The following is a 26,767-nucleotide window of genomic DNA, read 5'->3' on the forward strand; positions in this document are numbered from 1 at the left end:
CGATATATGGATGTTCAATTGTCATACTAGTAAGTTAATAATGTTGTCCATATGCATTATCGTTCATTTTTTGGCAATTCACATGGAATCTATTTTATGATATACCCATTAAAATGTTGTGTTACTTTTTTTAGTTACACAGTTATCACCCATGATAGTATAAATTCATTTTTGATTTTTGTAGTTGTATTATTTACACCACTTGCATGACGCTGTAGCCCCCCACAACAAACGTGGCACACCTCGCATAAAATTCTTCGATAAAAACATTATCCAAGCTCTGACAAAAGCTGATAAGAGGAAGCCACGCCAAAGCGGGGAACCATTCAGCCATTGTGTGGTATGTCATTTGTATAAAAAATGAAGCTATTACGCTGCATAAATATGCATTTCACTTATTATGGGCATGTTGTATATCTGTAGCATCACTATTAGTTTTTGTACCAGTCCGCATAAACTCACAATAGACATCATATACTTCATTTTTTTCGGTGGGGCCCTTAATATATTTATGGGTATCTTTCATGCATTTACTTATATTAATTTTGTTTCAGTTCCGAAGCAGCTTAGAAACTTGCTATTCTGCTGTCCATACTGTCACACCCAGTCTTGGAAGGCAAACCGGATGCGAACCATGTACGTGCTAGGATCAGAACTCACGTACACAATGATTACATAATTGGACATCATCACACAATGCTCAAAATAAATAGCGGAAAGGTACTTTAATTACATCAAGATGTCTAAGACATCCACAGAGTCTAATACATAACCATTGTCTTTAACATTAATATCAAAGTGTGGAATACGAAATGTAGAAGATAAGCCTACACAGGCAGCTGACTCGGGGTTTGCCACTAAAAAAACTAGAACTTGTCGTAGTCCTGGAACTCCTCAAAGTCCTCCATGTTGCCAGCATCACCTCCTAAGCACTGAGTATAGTGGGGACAACCTGGGGTGGGGTGGTTTGTAAAGCAAGGGTGAGTACACATCAATGTACTCAGCAAATGTCCCGTTTGGCTAAAGTGGACTAGCTATATGTGGGGTTGAGGTTAAGCAGTTGCTTTTAGGTGGTCAAACATTTATTACTATGAGTAGAGCCAAATTTTAGTAATAAACCCAGTTATTACCTAAAAGTACTCCCTCCAAGAGGAAATACGAGAGATCAGAACTATAACCAACATTTCTTAACCATCATCATAAAGTAATCAAGGTTCTTCTAATCAAAGAGGATCCCAAGGCTGCTCTTAACCGTGAGCTCAATAAAATATACCAGTTTCTAACACTCTGCAAAGGTTGCACACTTTACCCACTAGTCGTGATCCCTTTCCAGCCTGGGTTGTACAGACCAGATCTTCACTATCGAGGTGAATGGCCAAGGATACACTATATAGCCTTTACAAAGACTCCCCTGGTGCATAGTTGCTCGTTAGGTTTCACTAGTCGTACAAACGCAGTACACCTCCCCAAGGTGGGTGACTAACAAAACCAAATCGAATGAACCTTTGCACCCCCCTTGGCAGAGCGAGCACTACGCCCCAGCCTCCATTGACGGCCCTCAGGCAAAGCCAACTACACCCCTGGGCTCATCTAATTAATCAACTAAGGGCGTCCCATTCCACCCTCATGGTTGCACTGTTATCCCGGGTGGTCACTCCACGAATAGGTCCTTACGGAGAGGTACTCAGGAAAATGGCATGAGCCCCCTAGAGTATCACAATATCATCATTGGGATAACATCATCGAGATAACATCATCGTATCATAAATAATCACATCATGTTCATTGATTAAGTTAAAGCAATAGCATAAAGCTAACCATGATAACCCAAAAGGTAAACAAGGATAAGTAAATACAGACTAGTCAATCCTTAGGTTTCAGTAATGTAATGCGGGACAGTGAATTATGAAGTATGTAGGACATAATAGGTCAAAGGACACTTGCCTTCACCAGGTTGTTGCTCAGGAAGATCTTCAGCAACACACTCAGGAACCACAGGCTGCTCGTTGTCTAAATAAAGCGATCATACATTCAATACATTTGGTAAATGATAAATAAACAGCACATTAATCATGTACAAACATGGGAACACATCTCAAAAAGAAAATTATAAATTCGAAAGGGAATTTAAATTATAGGGTGAACTAATTCTCATTAAGTAGTTGATTATTCTCTAAGTATTGTCCATGATTACATAATCTGATTTAATCCCTTTTAATGAGACATATAAATTAAACTAGAGATAAATCCATGTAATACACATTATTAATCTCACAAGAATAAATATACTTTAACCACTAGGATTTTCCTTTTATTTATTTTATTAAATGAATAAATTAATACATATACTAGTTCATAGTTAGCCATAAAAAATAGAGTGTGCAGATAGTGAATGGAACTAACTTATTTAAACAGATAATATTCCTATGAACATTTTGCAATTTGAATCACTAAATTTGGAGTTCATATGCAAAATATATGAAATAAACAAGTTTGGGAGTTTAAAATATGAAAATAAGTCTAATTCTGTAATTATTTACAAGCCTAGGGTTCAATCTGCAAGATTACAGGGGCCTGCGCGCGAAAACCAGGGACGACGTGTTGGTTCCAACTAAACCGAGAGTCTCTTTAACAAAATCACCGCGCGAAGGGGTATCGGGCTTTCTCGGCCGTCGGATCTGAGATCAATGGTTGAAAATAGATCCGCGGGCGAGCGCGCGGACGCAGGCGCGCACTGACCAGTGGGCCAGGGCGATTAGCGACCGAGGCGGGGAGGCAGACAGACTGGTCGAGCTCGGTGCCAGGGGCACAGGCGACTGATCGATGGGTCCGGACACAAGGCGCGCGGGCGCGAAGCGGTATACCGCGATCTGGGCCGTGCGATCGGGATCAGACGGTGGAGATCAACACCGAGAGGGGTTAACGGCTGTGGGCGGCGCCGCTCCTTCTCGCGGCGGTGAGGTCGCCGGAGTTGGGGCGGCGCGTGCTACGACAGTTCCGGGGTCGCCGGGGTTGGCCAGAACTGAACAGGAAGACTCAGCAAACTCGCTGGTGGGGTTGTGGCCACGAGACCGGGGTCAGAGAGGGGAGAACGGCGGGGGAAGGCTCCGTGCGAGTCGGGGCAATTCCGGTGAGGAATTCCGACCACGGGGAGGGGCAATTCGATTGTGATAGGGCTCGGCTAGAACCGGCGGAGGTAGGGAAGTACTATGGATCTACACTAGGACACAGGATGGGGCTGGGTTGACCGGACATAGCGAGGGGCGCGGTGAGCAAACACGGCCGCACACCGGCGAGACCGAATTGGCCACGGTGAGGCGTGAATAAGGGAAACCAAGCACAGGAACGAACGTCTCACCTCGGGTCAGAGCTCGGGGTGGCTTGGCGTGGCTTCCGGCAAGCTAGGTGACTGGCACGGCGGGCGCGGGTCTCCGGCGAGGTCGACTGGCGTGGGTAGAGCGCGAGAGAGAGCGAGCTTGCACGAAATGGAATGGGGGAGCGAGTGCGGGTGCGGATGGTGCTAAAGAAGGAGTTGGGGTGCGTGGGCGGGCGACGTGGCCGAGGACCTCGGTGTGCGTGCGCAAGTGCGCGCGTGTTGGTCCACGGTGGGGCGCGGGGAAGGCAGAGCTGACAGGGCGGTCCCACTGCGCAGCGAGAGGGAGAGGGTGCGCGGAGGGAATGACTCGCTATACTGACGAAGCGAGCCCGCGAGGCAGAGACAGGAAAGGGCGTGTGAGCGAGGGCAACCGATGCCGACAACCCGGTCCCACTGGGCAGAGAGAGGGAGAGAGAGCGTGCGGGGAAGGAAACCGCCGCTGACAGGTGCAACCCACCTGTCAGGCGGCGCGGGCGCGCGTCCTGGCTGCGCCGATTGGGCTGCTTTGGCCTTTTCTATTTCCCTAGAATTTCTAATTGCTTTTCCATTTCTTTTTCTCTAGGATTTTCAATTCAAACTCAAACCAATTTCAAATTCAAACTAATTCAAACATATGCAACAATTCAAAGAATATTTAAGCTCAGCATGATGCATCATTTCATGACTCATAATGTTTTGGCAAAAATAAATAATTAATCCCTCCCTAATTAAGCTATATCTACTCAAAAGGAAAGAGAGAGAGTGAATCTAGAGAGAGAGATAGGAGCTAGAGTGAGAGAGAGAGGAGTAACACCTGAATTTGGATGATGATAAGAAAGAAATTTTATACCCCCAAATTCAGGGTGTTACAGACCTATCCCCCTTAAAAAGAATCTCGCCCTCGAGATTCAAGGTTGGCTAGAAAAGAGCTTAGGGTACTTGGCTTTCAAATCATCTGCTCTTTCCCAGGTTGCTTCTTCATCTGAGTGATGGCCCCATTTGACTTTGCACATCCTAATGGTGCTTCTCCAAGTGACCTGATCTGCTGTCTCCAGAATTTGAGTTGGCTTCTCAATATATGTCAGATCTTCTTGAACTTCAAGATCCTTTGTTGGCAACTGCTCTTATGGCACTCTCAAACATTTCTTCAGTTGAGACACATGGAACACATCATGCATAGCCTACAGATTCTCTAGTAAACTGAGTTGATATGCCACTTCTCCATGCCTCGCTTGAATTTGGTACGGTCCGATGTATCAAGGTGCTAGCTTGCCTTTGACTCTGTATCTTTTGATTCCTCTGATCGGTGACACCTTTAAGTAGACCTAGTCTCCTACTTCAAAGCTCAGTTCTCTTCTTCGGGTGTCAGCATAGCTTCGCTGTCTGGACTGTGTTGCCTTCAGATTCTCTCGGGCCATTCTGATGTTCTCTTCGGCTTCAAGAAAAATATCTGGACCGAACACCTAGGGTTGAGGTGGGGGTGGCTGCTGCTGCACCTACTGCATCGCTGCTTAAGTCTGACGAATTGCTTGGATTTCTTGTGTCTGCATCAGGAACATCTGCTCAATGGTCATCGGGCGTGGCAGTGGCAACTGATGCTACCGAGCTGCATCCTCCTAGGGTGCCTGATGTTCTGGCTGAGCATGTCTTGCACCTCTACGCCTGCTTTCAGACATCTGTAGAAATCACACACATATCAGATCTGACTCTACAGTCTTTCAGCATAAGAAAAGATGTATAGAAAATCTTCATAGCACTGAACAATTGATCATCCTCACTGACAACTTCTCAGATAAAGAGGAAAGTGGAAATAAAGGGATTACCCAACTAAATAACCGACTTTATTAATAACTACACCAAGTTGCAGGGGATACCCACACCTTGGTGACAATCATTACAAAGATGCAACTTCATTACATGTTCATCACGACAAGCATCAAACATATGATAAGCAAACTAACTCTAATTAAGACTGACTAATACTAAGACACTGAATTACGCATTATTACAGACTCCGACACTATCGATCTATGGATCCAAATCTATCTGGGTCCTACAGTCAGGGGTACCATACTCGAAGCGACCACAGGGCGGTGAACGGTAAGGGTGCTAAATCCCAACAGGGGCGGGAGAACCACCATGCAGATAGTGGCGTGCTGCACACTCAGCATGCAATTCCGCAACTTCCGCCCGAACCTTGCCCAACTCGTCAAGGGTGTGGTCCAGCTCTGTGTTGAGCACGGCGGCCAGGTTGACCATGCTGTTCAGCCTGGGACTGCCTTCACCAAATGGCGAGACAATCACACCTCCAGCACTACTGGTTGAACGGCGAGGGTAGTTCTTCAGGTCAAGGCCGTTAGCTACTCCGCTGAACAATGAGCAATACTGAGAAAGTGCCCGTCGTGTTGCATCTTGCATGGCTGCTTCGGCAGTATCCCTCTTTGTAATAGAATAGTGCTCTGAGAAGGCCTCTGCACCCTAGAGATCATCGTCTGGACGGCGTACCAAGCAAGTATCCTCCAACTGGTCTGGGTATAACCCTCGACGGTGCTGGTAGACTACACAACGGTACTCGATAGACCAAGTGTGTCGGTCAAAGGCCCAACGCAGCAAGGTGTCAAGAGCGTCGTGGAAGTGACACCCGCGAGTGGCGTCGCGTGTGATGGGTCTAGCGATCCATCCCTCTGGCTCTGGCTCCTCCGAGAGCTCCGTGCCATGGCTCGAAATGCCACCAGCGTTGCCATCGTCTCCGTCTCCGTCAGGGTCTCCTCTAGCAGCCAGGATGCCCTGTGGTGGTGCATGGGGCATCTCTTGCTGAGGTGCAGGGGAGGGCTGCCTCCCAGACTCCACCTCCTGCTAAGACGAGGTGGAAGAGTCCTGCTGCTCCTGCTCCTGCTCCTGGCGTCGATGTTCCTGCTCCTCGTGCAGGCAACGATGCAGTCTCTCCAGGTGACTGGACTGACCTAGCACCATGCGACGCAGTGGACGCTCCGCCAGGCGAGAAGGAAAAAAGGGGATCACTGACTTACGTGCAGTGCATCTAATATGAGCCATCTACAAAAGACATCGTAAGCACAATTGTGAGAGTAGAATTATAAGACCAGAAAGTAAACAGAAAGGAAAGTGAGACAAAACTTTTGAGATAAGTAAATAACATAGAGTTGGTCAAGATGACCAACTTTTGAAATGACTCTAAAGATCAAGGTGAGAGTAGGAGTCTATAATCCTTAGAGCGACCATTCTAGTCTAGGTTAGTGGTCCTATAGTCAGCAAGGCTTTGATACCACTTATGTCACACTAGGTTTTGGAAGGCAAACCGAATGTGAACCATGTACGTGCCAGGATCAGAACTCACGTACACAACGATTACATAATTGGACATCATCACACAATGCTCAAAATAAATAGTGGAAAGGTACTTTAATAACATCAAGATGTCCAAGACATCCATAGTCTAATACATAACCATTGTCTTTAACATTAATATCGAAGTGCGGAATACGAAACGTAGAAGATAAACCTACTCAGGCAGCTAACTCGGGGTTTGCCACTAAGGAAAACTAGTACTCGTCCTAGTCCTGGAACTCCTCAAAGTCCTCCATGTTGCCAGCATCACCTCTTTAGCACTGAGTACAGTGGGGACAACCTGGGGTGGGGTGGTTTGTAAATAAAGGGTGAGTACACATCAACGTACTCAGCAAATGTCCCGTTTGGCAAAAGTGGACTAGTTGTATGTGGGGTTGAGGTTAAGCAGTTGCTTTTAGTTGGTCAAACATTTATTACTATGAATAGAGCCAAATTTTAGTAATAAACCCAGTTATTACCCAAAAGTACTCCCTCCAAGAGGAAATACGAGAGATTATTACTCTAACCAACATTTCTTAACCATCATCATAAATTAATCAAGGTTCTTCTAATCAAAGAGGATCCCAAGGCTGCTCTTAACCGTGAGCTCGGCTGATATACCAGTTTCTAACACTCTACAGAGGTTGCACACTTTACCCACGAGTCATGATGTATGGCCAAGGATACACTACGTAGCCTTTACAAAGACTCCCCTGGTGCATAGCTGCTCGTTAGGTTTCCCAGTTGTACAAACGTAGTACACCTCCCCAAGGTGGGTGACTCACAAAACCAAATCGAATGAACCTCTGCACCCCTCTTGGCAGAGCGAGCACTACGCCCCAGCCCTCATTGACGGCCCTCAGGCAAAGCCAACTACACCCCTAAGTTCATCTAATTAATAAGCTAAGGGCGTCCCATTCCACCCTCATGGTTGCACTGTTATCCCGGGTGGTCACTCCACGAATAGGTCCTTACGGAGAGGTACTAAGGAAAATGGCCTGAGCCCCCTAGAGTATCACAATATCATCTTTGGGATAACATCATCGTATCATAAATAATCACATCATGTTCATTGATTAAGTTAAAGCAATATCATAAAGCTAACCATGATAACCCCAAAGGTAAACAAGGATAAGTAAATACAAACTAGTCAATCCTCAGGTTTCAGTAATGTAATGCGGGACAGTGAATTATGAAGTATGTAGGATATAATAGGTCAAAGGACACTTGCCTTCACCAGGTTGTTGCTAAGGAAGATCTTCAGCAACACACTCAGGAACCACAGGCTGCTCGTTGTCTAAATAAAGCGATCATACATTCAATACATTTGGTAAATGATAAATAAACAACACATTAATCATGTACAAACATGGGAACACATCTCAAAAAGAAAATTATAAATTCGAAAGGGAATTTAAATTATAGGGTGAACTAATTCTCATTAAGTAGTTGATTATTCTCTAAGTATTGTCCATGATTACATAATCTGATTTAATCCCTTTTAATGAGACATATAAATTAAACCAGAGATAAATCCATGTAATACACATTATTAATCTCACAAGAATAAATATACTTTAACCACTAGGATTTTCCTTTTATTTATTTTATTAAATGAATAAATTAATACATATACTAGTTCATAGTTAGCCATAAAAAAAATAGAGTGTGCAGATAGTGAATGGAACTAACTTATTTAAATAGAGAATATTCCTATAAACATTTTGCAATTTGAATCACTAAATTTGGAGTTCATATGCAAAATATATGAAATAAACAAGTTTGGGAGTTTAAAATATGAAAATAAGTCTAATTCTGTAATTATTTACAAGCCTAGGGTTCAATCTGCAAGATTACAGGGGCCTGCGCGCGAAAACCAGGGACGACGTGTTGGTTCCAACTAAACCGAGAGTCTCTTTAACAAAATCACCGCGCGAAGGGGTATCGGGCTTTCTCGGCCGTCGGATCTGAGATCAATGGTTGAAAATAGATCCGCGGGCGAGCGCGCGGACGCAGGCACGCACTGACCAGTGGGCCAGGGCGATTAGCGACCGAGGCGGGGAGGCAGACAGACTGGTCGAGCTCGGTGCCCGGGGCACAGGCGACTGATGGATGGGTCCTGACACAAGGCGCGCGGGCGCGAAGCGGTATACCGCGATCTGGGCCGTGCGATCGGGATCAGACGGTGGAGATCAACACCGAGAGGGGTTAACGGCTGCGGGCGGCGCCGCTCCTCGCGGCGGTGAGGTCGCCGGAGTTGGGGCGGCACGTGCTACGACAGTTCCGGGGTCGCCGGGGTTGGCCAGAACTGAACAGGAAGACTCAGCAAACTCGCTGGTGGGGTTGTGGCCACGAGACCGGGGTCAGAGAGGGGAGAACGGCAGGGGAAGGCTCCGGGCGAGTCGGGGCAATTCCAGTGAGGAATTCCGACCACGGGGAGGGGCAATTCGATTGTGATAGGGCTCGGCTAGAACCGGCGGAGGTAGGGAAGTACTATGGATCTACACTAGGACACAGGATGGGGCTGGGTTGACCGGACACAGCGAGGGGCGCGGTGAGCAAACGCGGCCGCACACCGGCGAGACCGAATTGGCCACGGTGAGGCGTGAATAAGGGAAACCAAGCACAGGAACGGACGTCTCACCTCGGGTCAGAGCTCGGGGTGGCTTGGCGTGGCTTCCGGCGAGCTAGGTGACCGGCACGGCGGGCGCGGGTCTCCGGCGAGGTCGAGTGGCGTGGGTAGAGCGCGAGAGAGAGCGAGCTTGCACAAAATGGAATGGGGGAGCGAGTGCGGGTGCGGATGGTGCTAAAGAAGGAGTTGGGGTGCGTGGGCGGGCGACGTGGCCGGGGACCTCGGTGTGCGTGCGCAAGTGCGCGCGTGTTGGTCCACGGCGGGGCGCGGGGAAGGCAGAGCTGACAGGGCGGTCCCACTGCGCAGCGAGAGGGAGAGGGTGCGCGGAGGGAATGACTCACTATACTGACGAAGCGAGCCCGCGAGGCAGAGACAGGAAAGGGCGCGTGAGCGAGGGCAACCGGTGCCAACAACCCGGTCCCACTGGGTAGAGAGAGGGAGAGAGAGCGTGCGGGGAAGGAAACCGCCGCTGACAGGTGCAACCCACCTGTCAGGTGGCGCGGGCGCGCGTCCTGGCTGCGCCGATTGGGCTGCTTTGGCCTTTTCTATTTCCCTAGAATTTCTAATTGCTTTTCCATTTCTTTTTCTCTAGGATTTTCAATTCAAACTCAAACCAATTTTCAAATTCAAACTAATTCAAACATATGCAACAATTCAAAGAATATTTAAGCTCAGCATGATGCATCATTTCATGACTCATAATGTTTTGGCAAAAATAAATAATTAATCCCTCCCTAATTAAGCTATATCTACTCAAAAGGAAAGAGAGAGAGTGAATCTAGAGAGAGAGATAGGAGCTAGAGTGAGAGAGAGAGAAGAGTAACACCTGAATTTGGATGATAATAAGAAAGAAATTTTATACCCCCAAATTCAGGGTGTTACAGACCTATCCTCCTTAAAAAGAATCTCGCCCTCGAGATTCAAGGTTGGCTAGAAAAGAGCTCAGGGTACTTGGCTTTCAAATCATCTGCTCTTTCCCAGGTTGCTTCTTCATCTGAGTGATGGCCCCATTTGACTTTGCACATCCTAATGGTGCTTCTCCAAGTGACCTGATCTGCTGTCTCCAGAATTTGAGTTGGCTTCTCAATATATGTCAGATCTTCTTGAACTTCAAGATCCTTTGTTGGCAACTGCTCTTATGGCACTCTCAAACATTTCTTCAGTTGAGACACATGGAACACATCATGCATAGCCGACAGATTCTCTAGTAAACTGAGTTGATATGCCACTTCTCCATGCCTCGCTTGAATTTGGTACGGTCCGATGTATCAAGGTGCTAGCTTGCCTTTGACTCTGTATCTTTTGATTCCTCTGATCGGTGACACCTTTAAGTAGACCTAGTCTCCTACTTCAAAGCTCAGTTCTCTTCTTCGGGTGTCAGCATAGCTTTGCTGTCTGGACTGTGTTGCCTTCAGATTCTCTCGGACCATTCTGATGTTCTCTTCGGCTTCAAGAAAAATATCTGGACCGAACACCTAGGGTTGAGGTGGGGGTGGCTGCTGCTGCACCTACTGCATCGCTGCTTAAGTTTGACGAATTGCTTGGATTTCTTGTGTCTGCATCAGGAACATCTGCTCAATGGTCATCGGGCGTGGCAGTGGCAACTGATGCTACCGAGCTGCATCCTCCTAGGGTGCCTGATGTTCTGGATGAGCATGTCTTGCACCTCTACGCCTGTTTTCGGACATCTGTAGAAATCACACACATATCAGATCTGACTCTACAGTCTTTCAGCATAAGAAAAGATGTATAGAAAATCTTCATAGCACTGAACAATTGATCATCCTCACTGACAACGTCTCAGATAAAGAGGAAGGTGGAAATAAAGGGATTACCCAACTAAATAACCGACTTTATTAATAACTACACCAAGTTGCAGGGGATACCCACACCTTGGTGACAATCATTACAAAGATCCAACTTCATTACATGTTCATCACGACAAGCATCAAACATATGATAAGCAAACTAACTCTAATTAAGACTGACTAATACTAAGACACTGAATTACGCATTATTACAGACTCCGACACTATCGATCTATGGATCCAAATCTATCTGGGTCCTACAGTCAGGGGTACCATACTCGAAGCGACCACAGGGCGGTGAACGATAAGGGTGCTAAATCCCAACAGGGGCGGGAGAACCACCATGTAGATAGTGGCGTGCTGCACACTCAGCATGAAATTCCGCAACTTCCGCCCGAACCTTGCCCAACTCGTCAAGGGTGTGGTCCAGCTCTGTGTTGAGCACGGCGGCCAGGTTGACCATGCTGTTCAGCCTGGGACTGCCTTCACCAAATGGCGAGACAATCACACCTCCAGCACTACCGGTTGAACGGCGAGGGTAGTTCTTCAGGTCAAGGCCGTCAGCTACTCCGCTGAACAATGAGCAATACTGAGAAAGTGCCCGTCGTGTTGCATCTTGCATGGCTGCTTCGGCAGTATCCCTCTTTGTAATAGAATAGTGCTCTGAGAAGGCCTCTGCACCCTAGAGATCATCGTTTGGACGGTGTACCAAGCAAGTATCCTCCAACTGGTCTGGGTATAACCCTCGACGGTGCTGGTAGACTACACAACGGTACTCGATAGACCAAGTGTGTCGGTCAAAGGCCCAACGCAGCAAGGTGTCAAGAGCGTCGTGGAAGTGACACCCGCGAGTGGCGTCGCGTGTGATGGGTCTAGCGATCCATCCCTCTGGCTCTGGCTCCTCCGAGAGCTCTGTGCCATGGCTCGAAATGCCACCAGCGTTGCCATCGTCTCCGTCTCCATCAGGGTCTCCTCTAGCAGCCAGGATGCCCTGTGGTGGTGCATGGGGCATCTCTTGCTGAGGTGCAGGGGAGGGCTGCCTCCCAGACTCCACCTCCTGCTAAGACGAGGTGGAAGAGTCCTGCTGCTCCTACTCCTGCTCCTGGCGTCGATGTTCCTGCTCCTCGTGCAGGCAACGATGCAGTCTCTCCAGGTGACTGGACTGACCTAGCACCATGCGACGCAGTGGACGCTCCGCCAGGCGAGAAGGCAAAAAGGGGATCACTGACTTACGTGCAGTGCATCTAATATGAGCCATCTACAAAAGACATCGTAAGCACAATTGTGAGAGTAGAATTATAAGACCAGAAAGTAAACAGAAAGGAAAGTGAGACAAAACTTTTGAGATAAGTAAATAACATAGAGTTGGTCAAGATGACCAACTTTTGAAATGACTCTAAAGATCAAGGTGAGAGTAGGAGTCTATAATCCTTAGAGCGACCATTCTAGTCTAGGTTAGTGGTCCTATAGTCAGCAAGGCTTTGATACCACTTATGTCACACTAGGTTTTGGAAGGCAAACCGAATGTGAACCATGTACGTGCCAGGATCAGAACTCACGTACACAACGATTACATAATTGGACATCATCACACAATGCTCAAAATAAATAGTGGAAAGGTACTTTAATAACATCAAGATGTCCAAGACATCCATAGTCTAATACATAACCATTGTCTTTAACATTAATATCGAAGTGCGGAATACGAAACGTAGAAGATAAACCTACTCAGGCAGCTAACTCGGGATTTGCCACTAAGGAAAACTAGTACTCGTCCTAGTCCTGGAACTCCTCAAAGTCCTCCATGTTGCCAGCATCACCTCTTTAGCACTGAGTACAGTGGGGACAACCTGGGGTGGGGTGGTTTGTAAATAAAGGGTGAGTACACATCAACGTACTCAGCAAATGTCCCGTTTGGCAAAAGTGGACTAGTTGTATGTGGGGTTGAGGTTAATCAGTTGCTTTTAGTTGGTCAAACATTTATTACTATGAATAGAGCCAAATTTTAGTAATAAACCCAGTTATTACCCAAAAGTACTCCCTCCAAGAGGAAATACGAGAGATTATTACTCTAACCAACATTTCTTAACCATCATCATAAATTAATCAAGGTTCTTCTAATCAAAGAGGATCCCAAGGCTGCTCTTAACCGTGAGCTCGGCTGATATACCAGTTTCTAACACTCTGCAGAGGTTGCACACTTTACCCACGAGTCATGATGTATGGCCAAGGATACACTACGTAGCCTTTACAAAGACTCCCCTGGTGCATAGCTGCTCGTTAGGTTTCCCAGTTGTACAAACGTAGTACACCTCCCCAAGGTGGGTGACTCACAAAACCAAATCGAATGAACCTCTGCACCCCCCTTGGCAGAGCGAGCACTACGCCCCAGCCCTCATTGACGGCCCTCAGGCAAAGCCAACTACACCCCTAGGTTCATCTAATTAATAAGCTAAGGGCGTCCCATTCCACCCTCATGGTTGCACTGTTATCCCGGGTGGTCACTCCACGAACAGGTCCTTACGGAGAGGTACTCAGGAAAATGGCCTGAGCCCCCTAGAGTATCACAATATCATCTTTGGGATAACATCATCGTATCATAAATAATCACATCATGTTCATTGATTAAGTTAAAGCAATATCATAAAGCTAACCATGATAACCCCAAAGGTAAACAAGGATAAGTAAATACAAACTAGTCAATCCTCAGGTTTCAGTAATGTAATGCGGGACAGTGAATTATGAAGTATGTAGGATATAATAGGTCAAAGGACACTTGCCTTCACCAGGTTGTTGCTCAGGAAGATCTTTAGCAACACACTCAGGAACCATGGACTGCTCGTTGTCTAAATAAAGCGATCATACATTCAATACATTTGGTAAATGACAAATAAACAACACATCAATCATGTACAAACATGGGAACATATCTCAAAAAGAAAAGTATAAATTCAAAAGGGAATTTATGTTATAGGGTGAACTAATTCTCATTAAGTAGTTGATTATTCTCTAAGTATTGTCCATGATTACATAATCTGATTTAATTCCTTTTAATGAGACATATAAATTAAACCAGAGATAAATTCATGTAATACACATTATTAATCTCACAAGGATAAATATACTTTAACCACTAGGGTTTTCCTTTTATTTATTTTATTAAATGAATAAATCAATACATATACTAGTTCATAGTTAGCCATAAAAAATTAGAGTGTGCATATAGTGAATGGAACTAATTTATTTAAACAGAGAATATTCCTATGAAAATTTTGCAATTTGAATCACTAAATTTGGAGTTCATATGCAAAAGATATGAAATAAACAAGTTTGGGAGTTTAAAATATGAAAATAAGTCCAATTATGTAATTATCTACAAGCCCAGGGTTCAATCTGCAAAATTACAGGGGCCTGCGCGTGAAAACCGGGGACGACGGGTTGATTTCATCTAAACCGAGGGTCTCTTTAACAAAATCACCGCGCGAAGGGGTATCGGGCTTTCTCGGCCGTCAGATTCGAGATCAACGGTTGAAAACAGATCCGTGGGCGAGCGCGTGGATGCGGGCGTGGGCGCGCTTTGACCAGTGGGCCAGGGTGATCAGCGATCGAGGCGGGGAGGTAGACTGACTAGTCGGGCCCGGTGCCAGGGGCACAGGTGACTGACCGATGGGTCCGGACATAGGGCGCACAGGCATGAAGCGGTATCCCGCGATCTCGACTGTGCAATCGGGATCAGATGGTGGAGATCAACACTGGGAGGGGTTAAAGGCTGCGGGCGGCGCTGCTCCTTCTCGTGGCGGTGAGGTCGCCAGAGTTGGGGCGGGTGCATGCTACGACGGTTCCGGGGTCGCCAGGGTTGGCCAGAACTGAAGAGGAAGACTCGGCGAACTCGTTGGTGGGGTTGTGGCCACGAGACCAAGGTGAGAGAGGGGAGAACGGCGGGGGGGAAGGCTCCGGGCGGGTCGGGGCAATTCTGGGGAGGAATTCCGACCACGGGGAGGGGCAATTCCACTGTGATAGGGCTCCGCTAGAACCGGCGGAGTTGGGGAAGTACTATGGATCTACACCAGGACACGGGACGAGGCTGGGTTGGCCGTGCACCGCACGAGGCACGGCGAGCAAACGCGTCCGCACACCAAGGAGACTGAATTGGCCACGGTGAGGCATGAATAATGGAAACCAAGCATGAGAACAGACGTCTCACCTCGGGGCGGAGCTCGGGGTGGCTTGGCGTGGCTTCCGGCGAGCTAGGTGACCGGCACGGCGGGCGCGGGTCTCCGGCGAGGTCGAGCAGCATGGGCAAAGCGCGAGAGAGAGCGAGCTTGCGCGAAATGGAACGGAGGAGGAAGTGCGGGCGGTGCTAAAAAAGGAGCTGGGGTGCGTGGGCGGGCGACGTGGCCGGGGATCTCGGCGTGCGTGCGCGAGTGCACGCGTGTTGGTCCATGGCGGGGCACGGGGAAGGAGAGCTAACAGGGCGGTCCCACTATGTAGCGAGAGGGAGAGGGCGCACGGAGGGAACAGCTCGGTGTGCTGACGAAGTGGGCCCACGAGGCAGAGACAGCAAAGGGCGCGTGAGCAAGGGCAACTGGTGCCAACAACCCGGTCCCACTGGGCAGAGAGAGGGAGAGAGAGAGCGCGCGGGGAAGGAAACCGCCGCTGACAGGTGGAACCCACTTGTCAGGCGGCGCGGGCGCATGGGCGTGCGGCCTGGCTGGGCTGGTTGGCCTGCTTTGGCTTTTTCGATTTCCCTGGAATTTCTAATTGCTTTTCCATTTCTTTTTCTCTAGGGTTTTCAATTCCAACTGAAACCAAGTTTCAAATTCAAACTAATTCAAACATGTGCAACAATTCAAAGAATATTTAAGCTCAGCATGATGCATCATTTCATGACTCATAATGTTTTGGCAAAAATTAATAATTAATCCCTGCCTAATTAAGCTATATCTACTCAAAAGGAAAGAGAGAGAGAATCTAGAGAGAGATAGGAGCTAGAGTGAGAGAGAGAGAAGAGTAACACCTGAATTTGGATGACAATAAGAAAGAAATTTTGTACCCCCAAATTCAGGGTGTTACACCTACTGTCCATGTACAATCCGAGCTTAGTTTATGGCAAAACAGACATGACTTCCATGTGCACAATTAACTGCTGGGCATGACAAATGTTTTATGTATAATTATATCCATCTGTTCGACGTATTAATTATGATTTATGCATTACCATATATTATTTCACAGCAAAGGGGCAGGACAAACATTTTTGATGTCCCTCGTCTCGATCCTTGTGGTCATCATACCAGTCATATCTAGCTTCCATTGATCAAGGATATGCTTTCAAGTAAGATCAAGCATCTCCAACCACGTGACCGGCCGAAATTCATAGAAAAGTTGGTTGAGTACGATTCTGAAGTTGGCAAAGCATGTTCCACCATCAAAAACACTCTTACCAAGATGGTTGTGAAGCAGTATGAATTAGCGGACACATTTGCTGAGATGATCGATGATGTCCTTCGCGCGGAGTCTGTCGACCCAGGCCAGACAATGCTGCGGAAGCGCCTCAACCAGCTAAACCTCCAGATATATCTCATCATCTATCATCAGGTGACCTTCACACATTGTAAATTTTTTCAATTTATGTATTTTAGTTCACCATTTTCAGTTGTTTCTGTTCAATTACTAAAACCTTTTCCTTACAGAGGCATGCATTCATTCCGGTACCCAAAATACTCAGGACCTGACTATGCCAACTTCGCAGCCGCTACGGATTTGACATGCACCCAGTTTGAGGAAATACATGAAATGCAACAACAAATGCGTCGTGCATTTGAGGGCTGCCCTAATGATTTCGACGTTACTGTGCCCATGGAGACGAACTCATACTCAAACTCTAAAAAGCAGGTATTATATACAATCTCATCATTGTTACATTATATGTTAATTTCCACTTTGCATCCAAATATTAGACAAAACCATAATAATGTCAAAAAGATTACCATTTTAATGTTGGCAATAAACTGTCGAGGGACATAAACATCCCACCTCAACATATACCAGACTGCAACATTATGAGCTCATATACGTCTTCCCACTTGCTGATGTTTGACGCCACACCGCAAAAACATGTATATGTTTCATATTTGTTTTATCCTTTGTAATCTCAATTATCGATTAAATGTAATTGACACATGACTGAGGGTTTAAACATAGTATCATTGATTTTTGGGCAGGGAGGTGACATTGATGCATCTCATGACACTCAAACTAACACGGGCCCCCTATTTGACCAGACACCTAGTGGTCATGTAAGTACTCCAAATATACATTTATGACCACATAACTTCACATAACTTGTTCATAAACTAGTATATTCTCTACCTGCATTGTTTTTCAGGTTGCATCTGGAGAGGAAACACACACCTTTACACTACACATGTGCACTCACTGCCACGGTTAACAGAGATGGACTGTGCTCGGTCGCTCCGTGATTTTTTGTGCTCCTCAATCATCGACCCAAACAGGTTTTAGTCTTCCACTATTAAGACCAAACATATCTGTTTTTACATTATTATATAGGAAGACCAACATGTAGGTTGTTTCTTACATAAATAATGACTAACATATATGTTTTTACATTATTATATAGGAAGGCCATAGAATTCGGTGAATGTATTGGAAATTGTCTCGATATTCAACAATCATTTGGAGATGGGATGTGTCTCGATAATGTTTTCATGTAGTGTTTGATTCAGTGTTTTCGCGAGGATGATGTAAATCATCGCCCGTCCATGAACAACAACAGACTTGTACTGGACGTCAATGTTGGTGTATGTAACCTTTCATTAATATCCACCTAATTTTACAATACTTTACCTACAGATTTATATGACACAGTAATTATGCTTATTTAGGCTCTGCTCAACTTTGAGGATAATGAATGCCACAACAAGTCTCCTCAGAGTTATGATCAAGCTGTCCTTGATGATTACCTGGACAAGACACTACATCAGCTGGACAACTATGTTGAGTACAAATCGGTATAAATCGTTATCTTGTTTCAAGCTTATTTTTTTCCTGCTATGCAAGTATATTCATGTCTCACCTACACACTAATGGTATAATTTCATATCTCTAACTTGTGATCATAAACAGATCATGGTCCCTATACTACATATGGGACATTGGACATTGTATGTCATCAATATTCAGTTTCGGTGCATTCACATTTTAGATTCCAATCCATATGTGCAACACCCTAAATTTGGGGGTATAAAATTTCTTTGCTCATATTCACAAATTCAGGTGTTACTTCCCTTTTCTCATCCTTCCCCAATCTTTTCTTTCTCATTTCTATAGGAGAAAAGTGCTTATTTTAATTGTAATTATAGTCTATTAACTAAAACTCCAAGGGAGTATGAATTGTTGCATCATGTTGAACCCTAGATTTCACTTTCGTTTGGTGCATAATTCTTGGAAAGTCTAATTTGGGTTTGTGGCCTATTTGGATTTGAATCAAATAGAATAAATAAAAGAAAAAGGGAAAACAATTCCAGAATAAAAGAAAAAAGGAAAGAAGCCCACTCCCCCGCCCCCCTCAGCCTTTCGACCCAGCTAGGCCCATCCCGCGCGCGCGCTCTTTCCCCCCCGCTCTCTCTGCCCTGGCTGGCCCGCCCGTCAGCGCGGCCGCCTTCCGCGCGCCCGCACCCGCTTTCCCCTCTCTCTCTGCTCGCGGGCCCGGCCTGTCAGCCCCGTCTTCTCCGCGTAACTGCCGCCCGAGCTGCGCGCTGCCGCGGACTCCTCGCCCACGTCGCGCGTGGAGCTCGCAACCGCCCCGCCCCCGGCCACTTGAGCCAGAACCCCGCTCGCCCTCACCCCCTCCCTCATTTGCGCACCTGCAGACCCCTCTCCAACCTCCCCCACGTCGCGCACACGCCAGAGCACCGCCGCCATTAAACAATCGCCGCCCGAGCCGTTTCCCCGCCGCCGTCGGAGCTCCGCCGTGCTCTCTGCCACGGTGAGCTCCGCCCCGACGTCCGCAACCCGGGACGCGCCCCAATTCCCCCTCCCCCTTCCTATTTCCCTCTGCCCGCGCTCACCCGCCGTCCTCCGTGCAACCGCGAAGGTCCGCCACCGTCGCCCCGGGCCGCCGTCGCGCCATTGCCGCCACCGAGGAGTCCCCGGAGCCCGCCTTGAGGTAAGGAACCTCTCCCGCCCCCTATCGACCTTTGTATTGCTCTCTGCTGCGCTTAATTCCTCGTCGGAGTTGATTAACGCCGCCGCCGAGCCGCTTCGCCGTGAACCGCCCCCCCTCCGGTGACCCTGTCCCGACCTAGCCCCCACCAGAAGACTCCCCGCGCCTTCCCCAACCTCCCCGGCCGCTCAGGTCGCCCCAGGGACCCGCCGAGCGCCCGCGCCCCTCGTCTCCGGCGAGTCCTCCGCCGCGGGGACGAGCGCCGCCGCCCCAGCTAGTCGTAGGAAAGGCCAAGGCCGGCCACCCGACCCCCGCCGTTCATCCCAGATCGGGTGGCCCTGATTCAATTAGGCCGAGCCCAACCCTAGCCGTTCGCCTGAGATCCAACGGCCCAGAGCCGTTTCCCCCGCACCCCGCCTTCCTGCCATTTGAGCCCCGCCTGTCAGCCAGCCGCCCCGCGCTGCTCGCCTGGCCCCGCTTGACAGCCAGCCGCCCCGCGCTGTTCGCCTGGCCCCGCCTGTCAACCGCCGCGCTCGCGCTGCCCGCCCGGCCCCGCCTGTCAGCCGCTCAGGCCGCCGCGCGCTCGCGCGCCCGCCCGCGGATCTAATCCTGCGCGTTGATCTGAGATCCGACGGCCGTAGGAGCCCGATACCCCTTCGCCCGCGCGTTTTCTTAAAGAGACCCCCAGTTTTCTGAAATTTAAACCCGCCGTCCCTAGTTTCTTACAGTTAGGTCCTCGGACCTTTTATTTAATTCAAAATAAGTATTTAGGGTATATTTTTAACCCCTAAACTTGTAAAATTCATAACTTTGTCATATGAACTCCAAATTAGGTGCCTCAAATTGCAAAATGCTCATGGTATTTTTGTCTATCTATCTAAACAATGTTTCGCTGCTGTTTCCATGTACCAATTAATAGTTAATCATTAGGATAGGATTAAGGTTATTGGAACCCTATTTGAGATAATTAGAAGTTGGTAGACTTTAGTAAAAGTTGGAGCACCTAAGTTTATGGACTTAAACACCTAAGTTTAGGAACTTAAAACCATGCAAGGATTTAACCCCACCACTGACTTAAACCTGATTAGTGGATAATGAATCACTTTGTATAGTCCTCTACCCTAGACCTAGGGAACACCAGAGTGCCTATCCCCTTTTCTACTATGAACTTGTGATCTCTCTGCTGCATATGTTTGGTATGTTGCTTTTTGTTTGTTATCTTCCCAAGTGCATAGTGTGAATGATTACTTTACGTAGACAACGAGCAGTCTGTGTTTCCCGAGGAGGTTGCAGAGGAAGTCCCTGATCAGCAGTTTGGTGAAGGCAAGTGTCCTCTGACCCATTATGTCCTATTCACTTATAACTTACTATCCCGCATTACTTACTTGAAACCTAAGGATTGACTAGCTTTACACTTTACTTTATCCTTGATGACCTTATGGGCTGTTATGGTTAGCATTCTGCTATTGCCTTAACTTAATCAATGAACATGATGTGACTATTTATGATACTATTATCCGGATGATGTTGATGATCTTGTGATACTCTAGGGGGCTCAGGCTGTTTCCTGAGTACCTCTCTGTAAGGACCTGTTCGTTGAGAGACCACCCGGGATAACAGTGCAACCATGAGGGTGAAATGGGATGCCCTTAGCTAATTAATTAGAGGAACTAGAGGTGTAGTTGCTTAGCCGTCGTGCCGTCAATGGGGTCCAGGCACAGTGCTTGCTCTGCCGAGGCTGAGTGCCGAGGTTCTTTCGTTTTGCTTTTTGTTAGTCACTCTCCTGCGGGGAGGGGTACTGTGTTTATCAAACTGGAGAAACCTAATGGGCAGCTATGATCTCTAGGAAATCTTTGTAACAGCTACGTAGTGATCCCCTGCCGGACCACCTAGGTAGTGGTCAATGGGGATTAGCTCTCCCCGGGTAGAAAGGGAATCATGACTCATGGGTAAAGTGTGCAACCTCTGCAGAGGGTAGTGAAACTGATATGTCAGCCGTGCTCACGGTTATGAGCAGCCTTGGGATCCTCTTTGATTAGAGATACAGATGGTTCGAGAGACAAGGATTATGTTATGGTTTTGGTTCGACTATGATGATGTTGTTCCTCGATGAGGAAATGGTTTACGGGTTGTTAAATGCTAAAATCTGGCTTCTACTAATGATAAATACTTGACCAACTAAAAGCAACTGCTGGAGCCTAACCCCACATAAAGCTAGTCCACTTCAGCCAAACGGGACATTTGCTGAGTACGTTGATTTGTACTCATCCTTGCTTTACCACAAAACACCAGGTTGTCCGCATTGTAACCACTGCTCAGGAGAAGGTGAAGCCGTGGAAGGAGACTTCCAGGAGTTCCAAGATTACGACGAATTCTAGGTGTGGGTTGGCGGCAACCCCCAGTCAGCTGCCTGTGGAGGCCTTGTCTTTACTACGTTTCGCTAGTACTTTGATTTACCTGTTAAGATGATGACTATGTGGATGTCTATGACTCTGTGATGTAATAAGTTAATACTCTTTTATGTTATTATTCGAGCATTGTGCGATGATGTTCATTTATGTAATCGCTGTGTACGTGAGTTCTGATCCTGGCACGTACATAGTTCGTATTCGATTTGCCTTCCAAAACCGGGTGTGACATAAGTGGTATCAAAGCCGTGCTGACCGTAGGACCGCTGACCTAGAGTAGCACTGGTCGTACTAAGGACTATTGACCTCCCCTCTCACCTTGACCTCTGATGTTGCTTCAAAAGTCGGTCACCTCGACCAACCCTACGTTTTACTACATATATATACTATATTATACCTTGTTAAAAATTTTATCTTATTCTGTCTATGGTTTATTCACTTGTCATATTAGTTCTGCTCTTACTCTTATGCTTACGGTGTCTTTTGTAGATGGCTCGTCTTAGACACACTGCACGTAAGTCGGTGATTCCTTTCCTGCCGTCTCGACTTGCGGAGCGTCCTCTGCACCGCACCGTGTCCGGTCAGTCGAGTCACCTGGAGAGGCTGCACCACCGCCTGCGTGAGGAGCAGGAACGCCGGCGCCAGCACAGAGAGCAGCAGGGCTCTTCCTCCCCACCCCAGCGAGAGGTGGAGTCCGTGAGGCCCCGTTCCTCTGTGGCCCAGCTGGAGGCGCCCCCTGCACCACTGCGGGACGCCCCGGCTGTTGGAGGAGCTACTGGAGGAGATCCTGGAGGAGACCCCGACGATGACGACTCAGACCACAGCACGGAGTCTTCTGAGCCGCAGGAGGCGGAAGGATGGGTCGCCCGACCCATCACCTGTGACGCCGCTCGCGGTTGTCACTTCCACGACGCACTCGACACCTTGCTGCGCCAGGCTTTCGACCGACACACCTGGTCGATCGAGTATCGTTGTGTAGTCTACCAGCACAGTCGCGGGAGGTACCCGGACCGCTGGGAGGCTACCTGCCTAGTTCGCCGTCCGGAGGATGACCTCCGGGGTGCGGAGGCCGTTTCGGAGCACTATTCCATCTCCGAGAGGGACACTGCAGAGGCGGCTATGCAGGATGCAGCACGGCGTGCACTCTCCCAGTACTGTTCTTTGTTCGGTGGGGTGGCCGACGGTCTTAACCTTCGGTACTACCCCCGCCGCCCTACTGGCAGCACAGAGAGTGTGGTTGTCTCACCTGTTGGTGAGGCTAACCCTAGGTTGAGCAGCACAGTCAACCTAGTCGTGGTGCTTAACACTGAGCTGGATCACTCTCTGGACGAGCTAAGCAGGGCTCGAACAGAGATTGCGGAGTTGCGTGCTGAGCTGGCAGAGCGCCATCACCAGGAGGGTGGTTCCCCCGCTCCTGTTGGGACTCAGCACCCATACCGCTCGCCGCCACGTGGTCACCACACTTATGGTTCCCCTGCCTGTAAGACCAGGATAGATCTGGATCCTTAGATCGTTAGCGTCGGAGTTTGTAATAATTCTTAAGTCAGATGTCTCAGTCTTAGGTAGTCAGTTTAGTTTGCTTATCAGTTGCTTCCATTTAGTTTAGTTTGCTTATCAGTTGCTTTCATGCTTGTTATGATGAACTTGTGCTGGATTCGAATCTTTGTAATGACTGTTGCCAACCTGTGGGTTTCCCCTGCAGTTTGGCCTAGCTAGTAATGTTAATGAAGTCAGTTGTTTAGTTGGGAAACCATTTACTTCTACTTTCCTTCTTATCTGAGAAGCTGTGTTGAATCATAAATGAGGATCAGTGAAGCTCTTTATTCACTCAGTGTCATGAAGAATTCCGTATTCTCTTTTCTTATGTTGAAGGATTGTAAGATCAATGCTGATGTATGAATGTCTTCCACAGATGTCTGACAACAGGCGCCGATGCAACAGGCGTGCTCAGCAAGAGCAGCATGACCAGCAGGAGGAACAACAGAGGCAGCCTCCCCCACCACCCCCGATGTCAGTGGAGCAGATGTTCTTGATGCAGACTCAGGTAGTGCAGGCCATTGGGCAGACTCTGGCAGCCATGCAGCAGGCTCAACAGCAACCCCAACCCCAATTGCAAGTGCAGATGCCCCAGATGCCACGGGATAAGCGTGGTGAGTTCATGAGAGGGCACCCTCCTACCTTCGCCCATTCTGCTGACCCCATGGATGCAGAAGACTGGCTGCGCGCGGTGGAAAGGGAACTGCGCACCGCCCAATGTGACGACAGGGAGAAGGTTCTGTATGGTCCCCAGCAGCTAAGGGGAGCAGCCCAGTCCTGGTGGGAGTCCTACCTCGCCACACATGCTGACCCCGAAGCCATCACCTGGGAAGAATTCAGCGAGAGTTTCCGCAGGTACCATGTGCCAGAGGGACTGATGATCGTGAAGAAGGAGGAGTTTCTGGCTCTGAAGCAGGGACCCCTGTCTGTTAGTGAATACAGAGACAAGTTTCTGCAGCTGTCTCGTTATGCACCTGAAGACGTCAACACTGATGCTAAAAGGCAGTACAGGTTCATGAGAGGTTTGGTGGATCCCCTGCATTACCAGCTGATGAATCACACCTTCCCCACCTTCCAGCACCTGATCGATAGGGCAGTTATGACTGAGAAGAAGCGTAAGGATATGGAAGATCGGAAGCGCAAGATGAGTGGACCCCAGTCCGGAAGCATCAGCCGTCCCCGTTTCTCAGGCAGTTCATCTCAGCAAGGCAGGCCTGGTCACCCACAGGGATATCAGAATCAGAATCAGCGTCCGCATCAGCAGCAGTTTCAGAGGCAGTACCCACAGCAGCAGCAGCAGTATCGTCAGCACAGCCAGCAGGGAGGTAATCAGTATCAGAAGCAGAACAACCAGGCACCTCGCCTTCCTGCCCCCGCAACAAATCAGAGCAACCAAGCAGCCCCAGCACAAGGAGGAGGCAGAGGATGTTTCCACTGTGGAGATCAAGGCCACTGGGCGATGCAGTGCCCAAAGAAGATGGCGCAGCAGCAGACCAACCCCAATGCTCCAACAAGGCAAGGTGTACTGCAGCCGGCAGCGGGCAATCGTAGCCAAGCGTACAACCGTGGAAAGGTGAACCACTTGGAGGCCGAAGCAATCCAAGATGCACCAGATGTGGCAGTAGGTATGTTCTCAGTCGAATCTCATCCCGCAAAAGTGCTATTTGATACTGGTGCAACTCATTCATTTGTCACTGCAACATGGGTAGAATTGCATAACATCTCAGTAGAGGCAATGATGCCGCCCATGAGGATTAATTCGGTTGGTGGCAAGGTGCAAACAGATAAAATATGCTCAAATATAATGGTGGAAATAAGGGGGATAGGGTTCCCCAGTGATCTAATAGTAATAGACACCCCTGGGATAGATGTCATCCTAGGGATGAATTGGTTAATGAAGTATGAAGCGAATGTTAGCTGTGACAAGAGGACCGTAACATTGAAGTCCCCGTCCGGAGAGGAGGTAGTGGCTGAGCTAAAGATGCCTAAATCAGCGGAGGGAGTTTGTCACCAGATTTCAGTTGATAGTAAGGAGACCAACCCGCTCGAGGCTATCAAGGTTGTGTCGGACTTTCCGGATGTGTTTCCCGAGGAGCTAACGGGCATGCCACCCGAGAGAAAAGTCGAATTTGCCATAGAGCTTATCCCTGGTACCGCCCCCATTTCCAAAAGGGCCTATCGAGTGTCTGGACCAGAATTGGTGGAACTCAAGAAGCAGATAGATGAGATGTTAGAGAAGGGTTACATCAGGCCAAGTACCTCGCCTTGGGCCGCTCCAGTGTTGTTTGTAGAGAAGAAAGATGGTACCAAAAGGATGTGCATAGACTACAGAGCCTTGAATGAAGTCACTGTCAAGAACAAGTACCCCCTGCCAAGGATAGAAGATTTGTTCGACCAGCTCAGAGGTGCCAGCGTATTCTCGAAGATAGATCTGAGATCAGGTTACCATCAACTCAGAATCCGACCCTCGGACATACCGAAGACAGCATTCATCACCAAGTATGGGTTATATGAGTTCACAGTTATGTCCTTTGGTTTGACAAATGCGCCAGCCTTCTTTATGTATCTGATGAACAGCGTGTTCATGGACTATCTAGACAAGTTTGTGGTAGTGTTCATGGATGACATTCTCATATACTCTCAAAGTGAGGAAGATCATGTAGAGCATTTGAAGATGGTATTGCAAAGACTTCGAGAGCATCAGTTGTATGCCAAGCTGGGCAAATGCGAGTTCTGGATTCATGAAGTCTTATTTCTGGGTCACATCATAAACCAAGATGGGTTAGTAGTGGATCCAAAGAAAGTGGCAGATATCCTGAACTGGAAAGCACCGAAGGATGTTCGTGGGATCAAGAACTTCATTGGAATGGCCGGATACTACAGGCGTTTCATTGAAGGCTTCTCAAAGATTGCTAGACCAATGACAGCGTTACTAGCGAAGAAAGTTGAGTTTAAGTGGACCCAAAAGTGTCAGGAAGCATTTGAAGAACTGAAGAATAGATTGACTACAGCTCCTGTGCTAGTCCTGCCTGATGTTCACAAGTCATTCTCAGTGTATTGCGACGCTTCTTACACCGGATTGGGATGTGTGCTAATGCAAGAAGGAAGAGTTGTAGCATACTCATCTCGACAGCTGAAGATCCATGAAAAAAATTATCCCACACATGACCTGGAGTTGGCAGTGGTGGTTCATGCCTTAAAGACCTGGAGACATTACCTGTATGGGCAGAAGTGCGACATCTACACAGATCATAAAAGTCTGAAGTACATATTCACCCAGTCAGAGTTAAACATGAGGCAGCGAAGATGGTTGGGATTGATCAAAGACTACGAGTTGCAGATACATTACCATCTAGGCAAAGCCAATGTTGTTGCAGATGCTCTGAGCAGGAAGAGTCAAGTCAATATGTTGGCCTCGTACCCAATGCCATATGAGTTAGCCAAGGAGTTCAACAGACTGAGCCTCGGTTTCCTGAACAGTACGCAAGGAGTAACAGT

This window comes from Zea mays, chromosome 3 (genome assembly GCF_902167145.1).
Source record: "Zea mays cultivar B73 chromosome 3, Zm-B73-REFERENCE-NAM-5.0, whole genome shotgun sequence".
NCBI lineage: Eukaryota > Viridiplantae > Streptophyta > Magnoliopsida > Poales > Poaceae > Zea > Zea mays.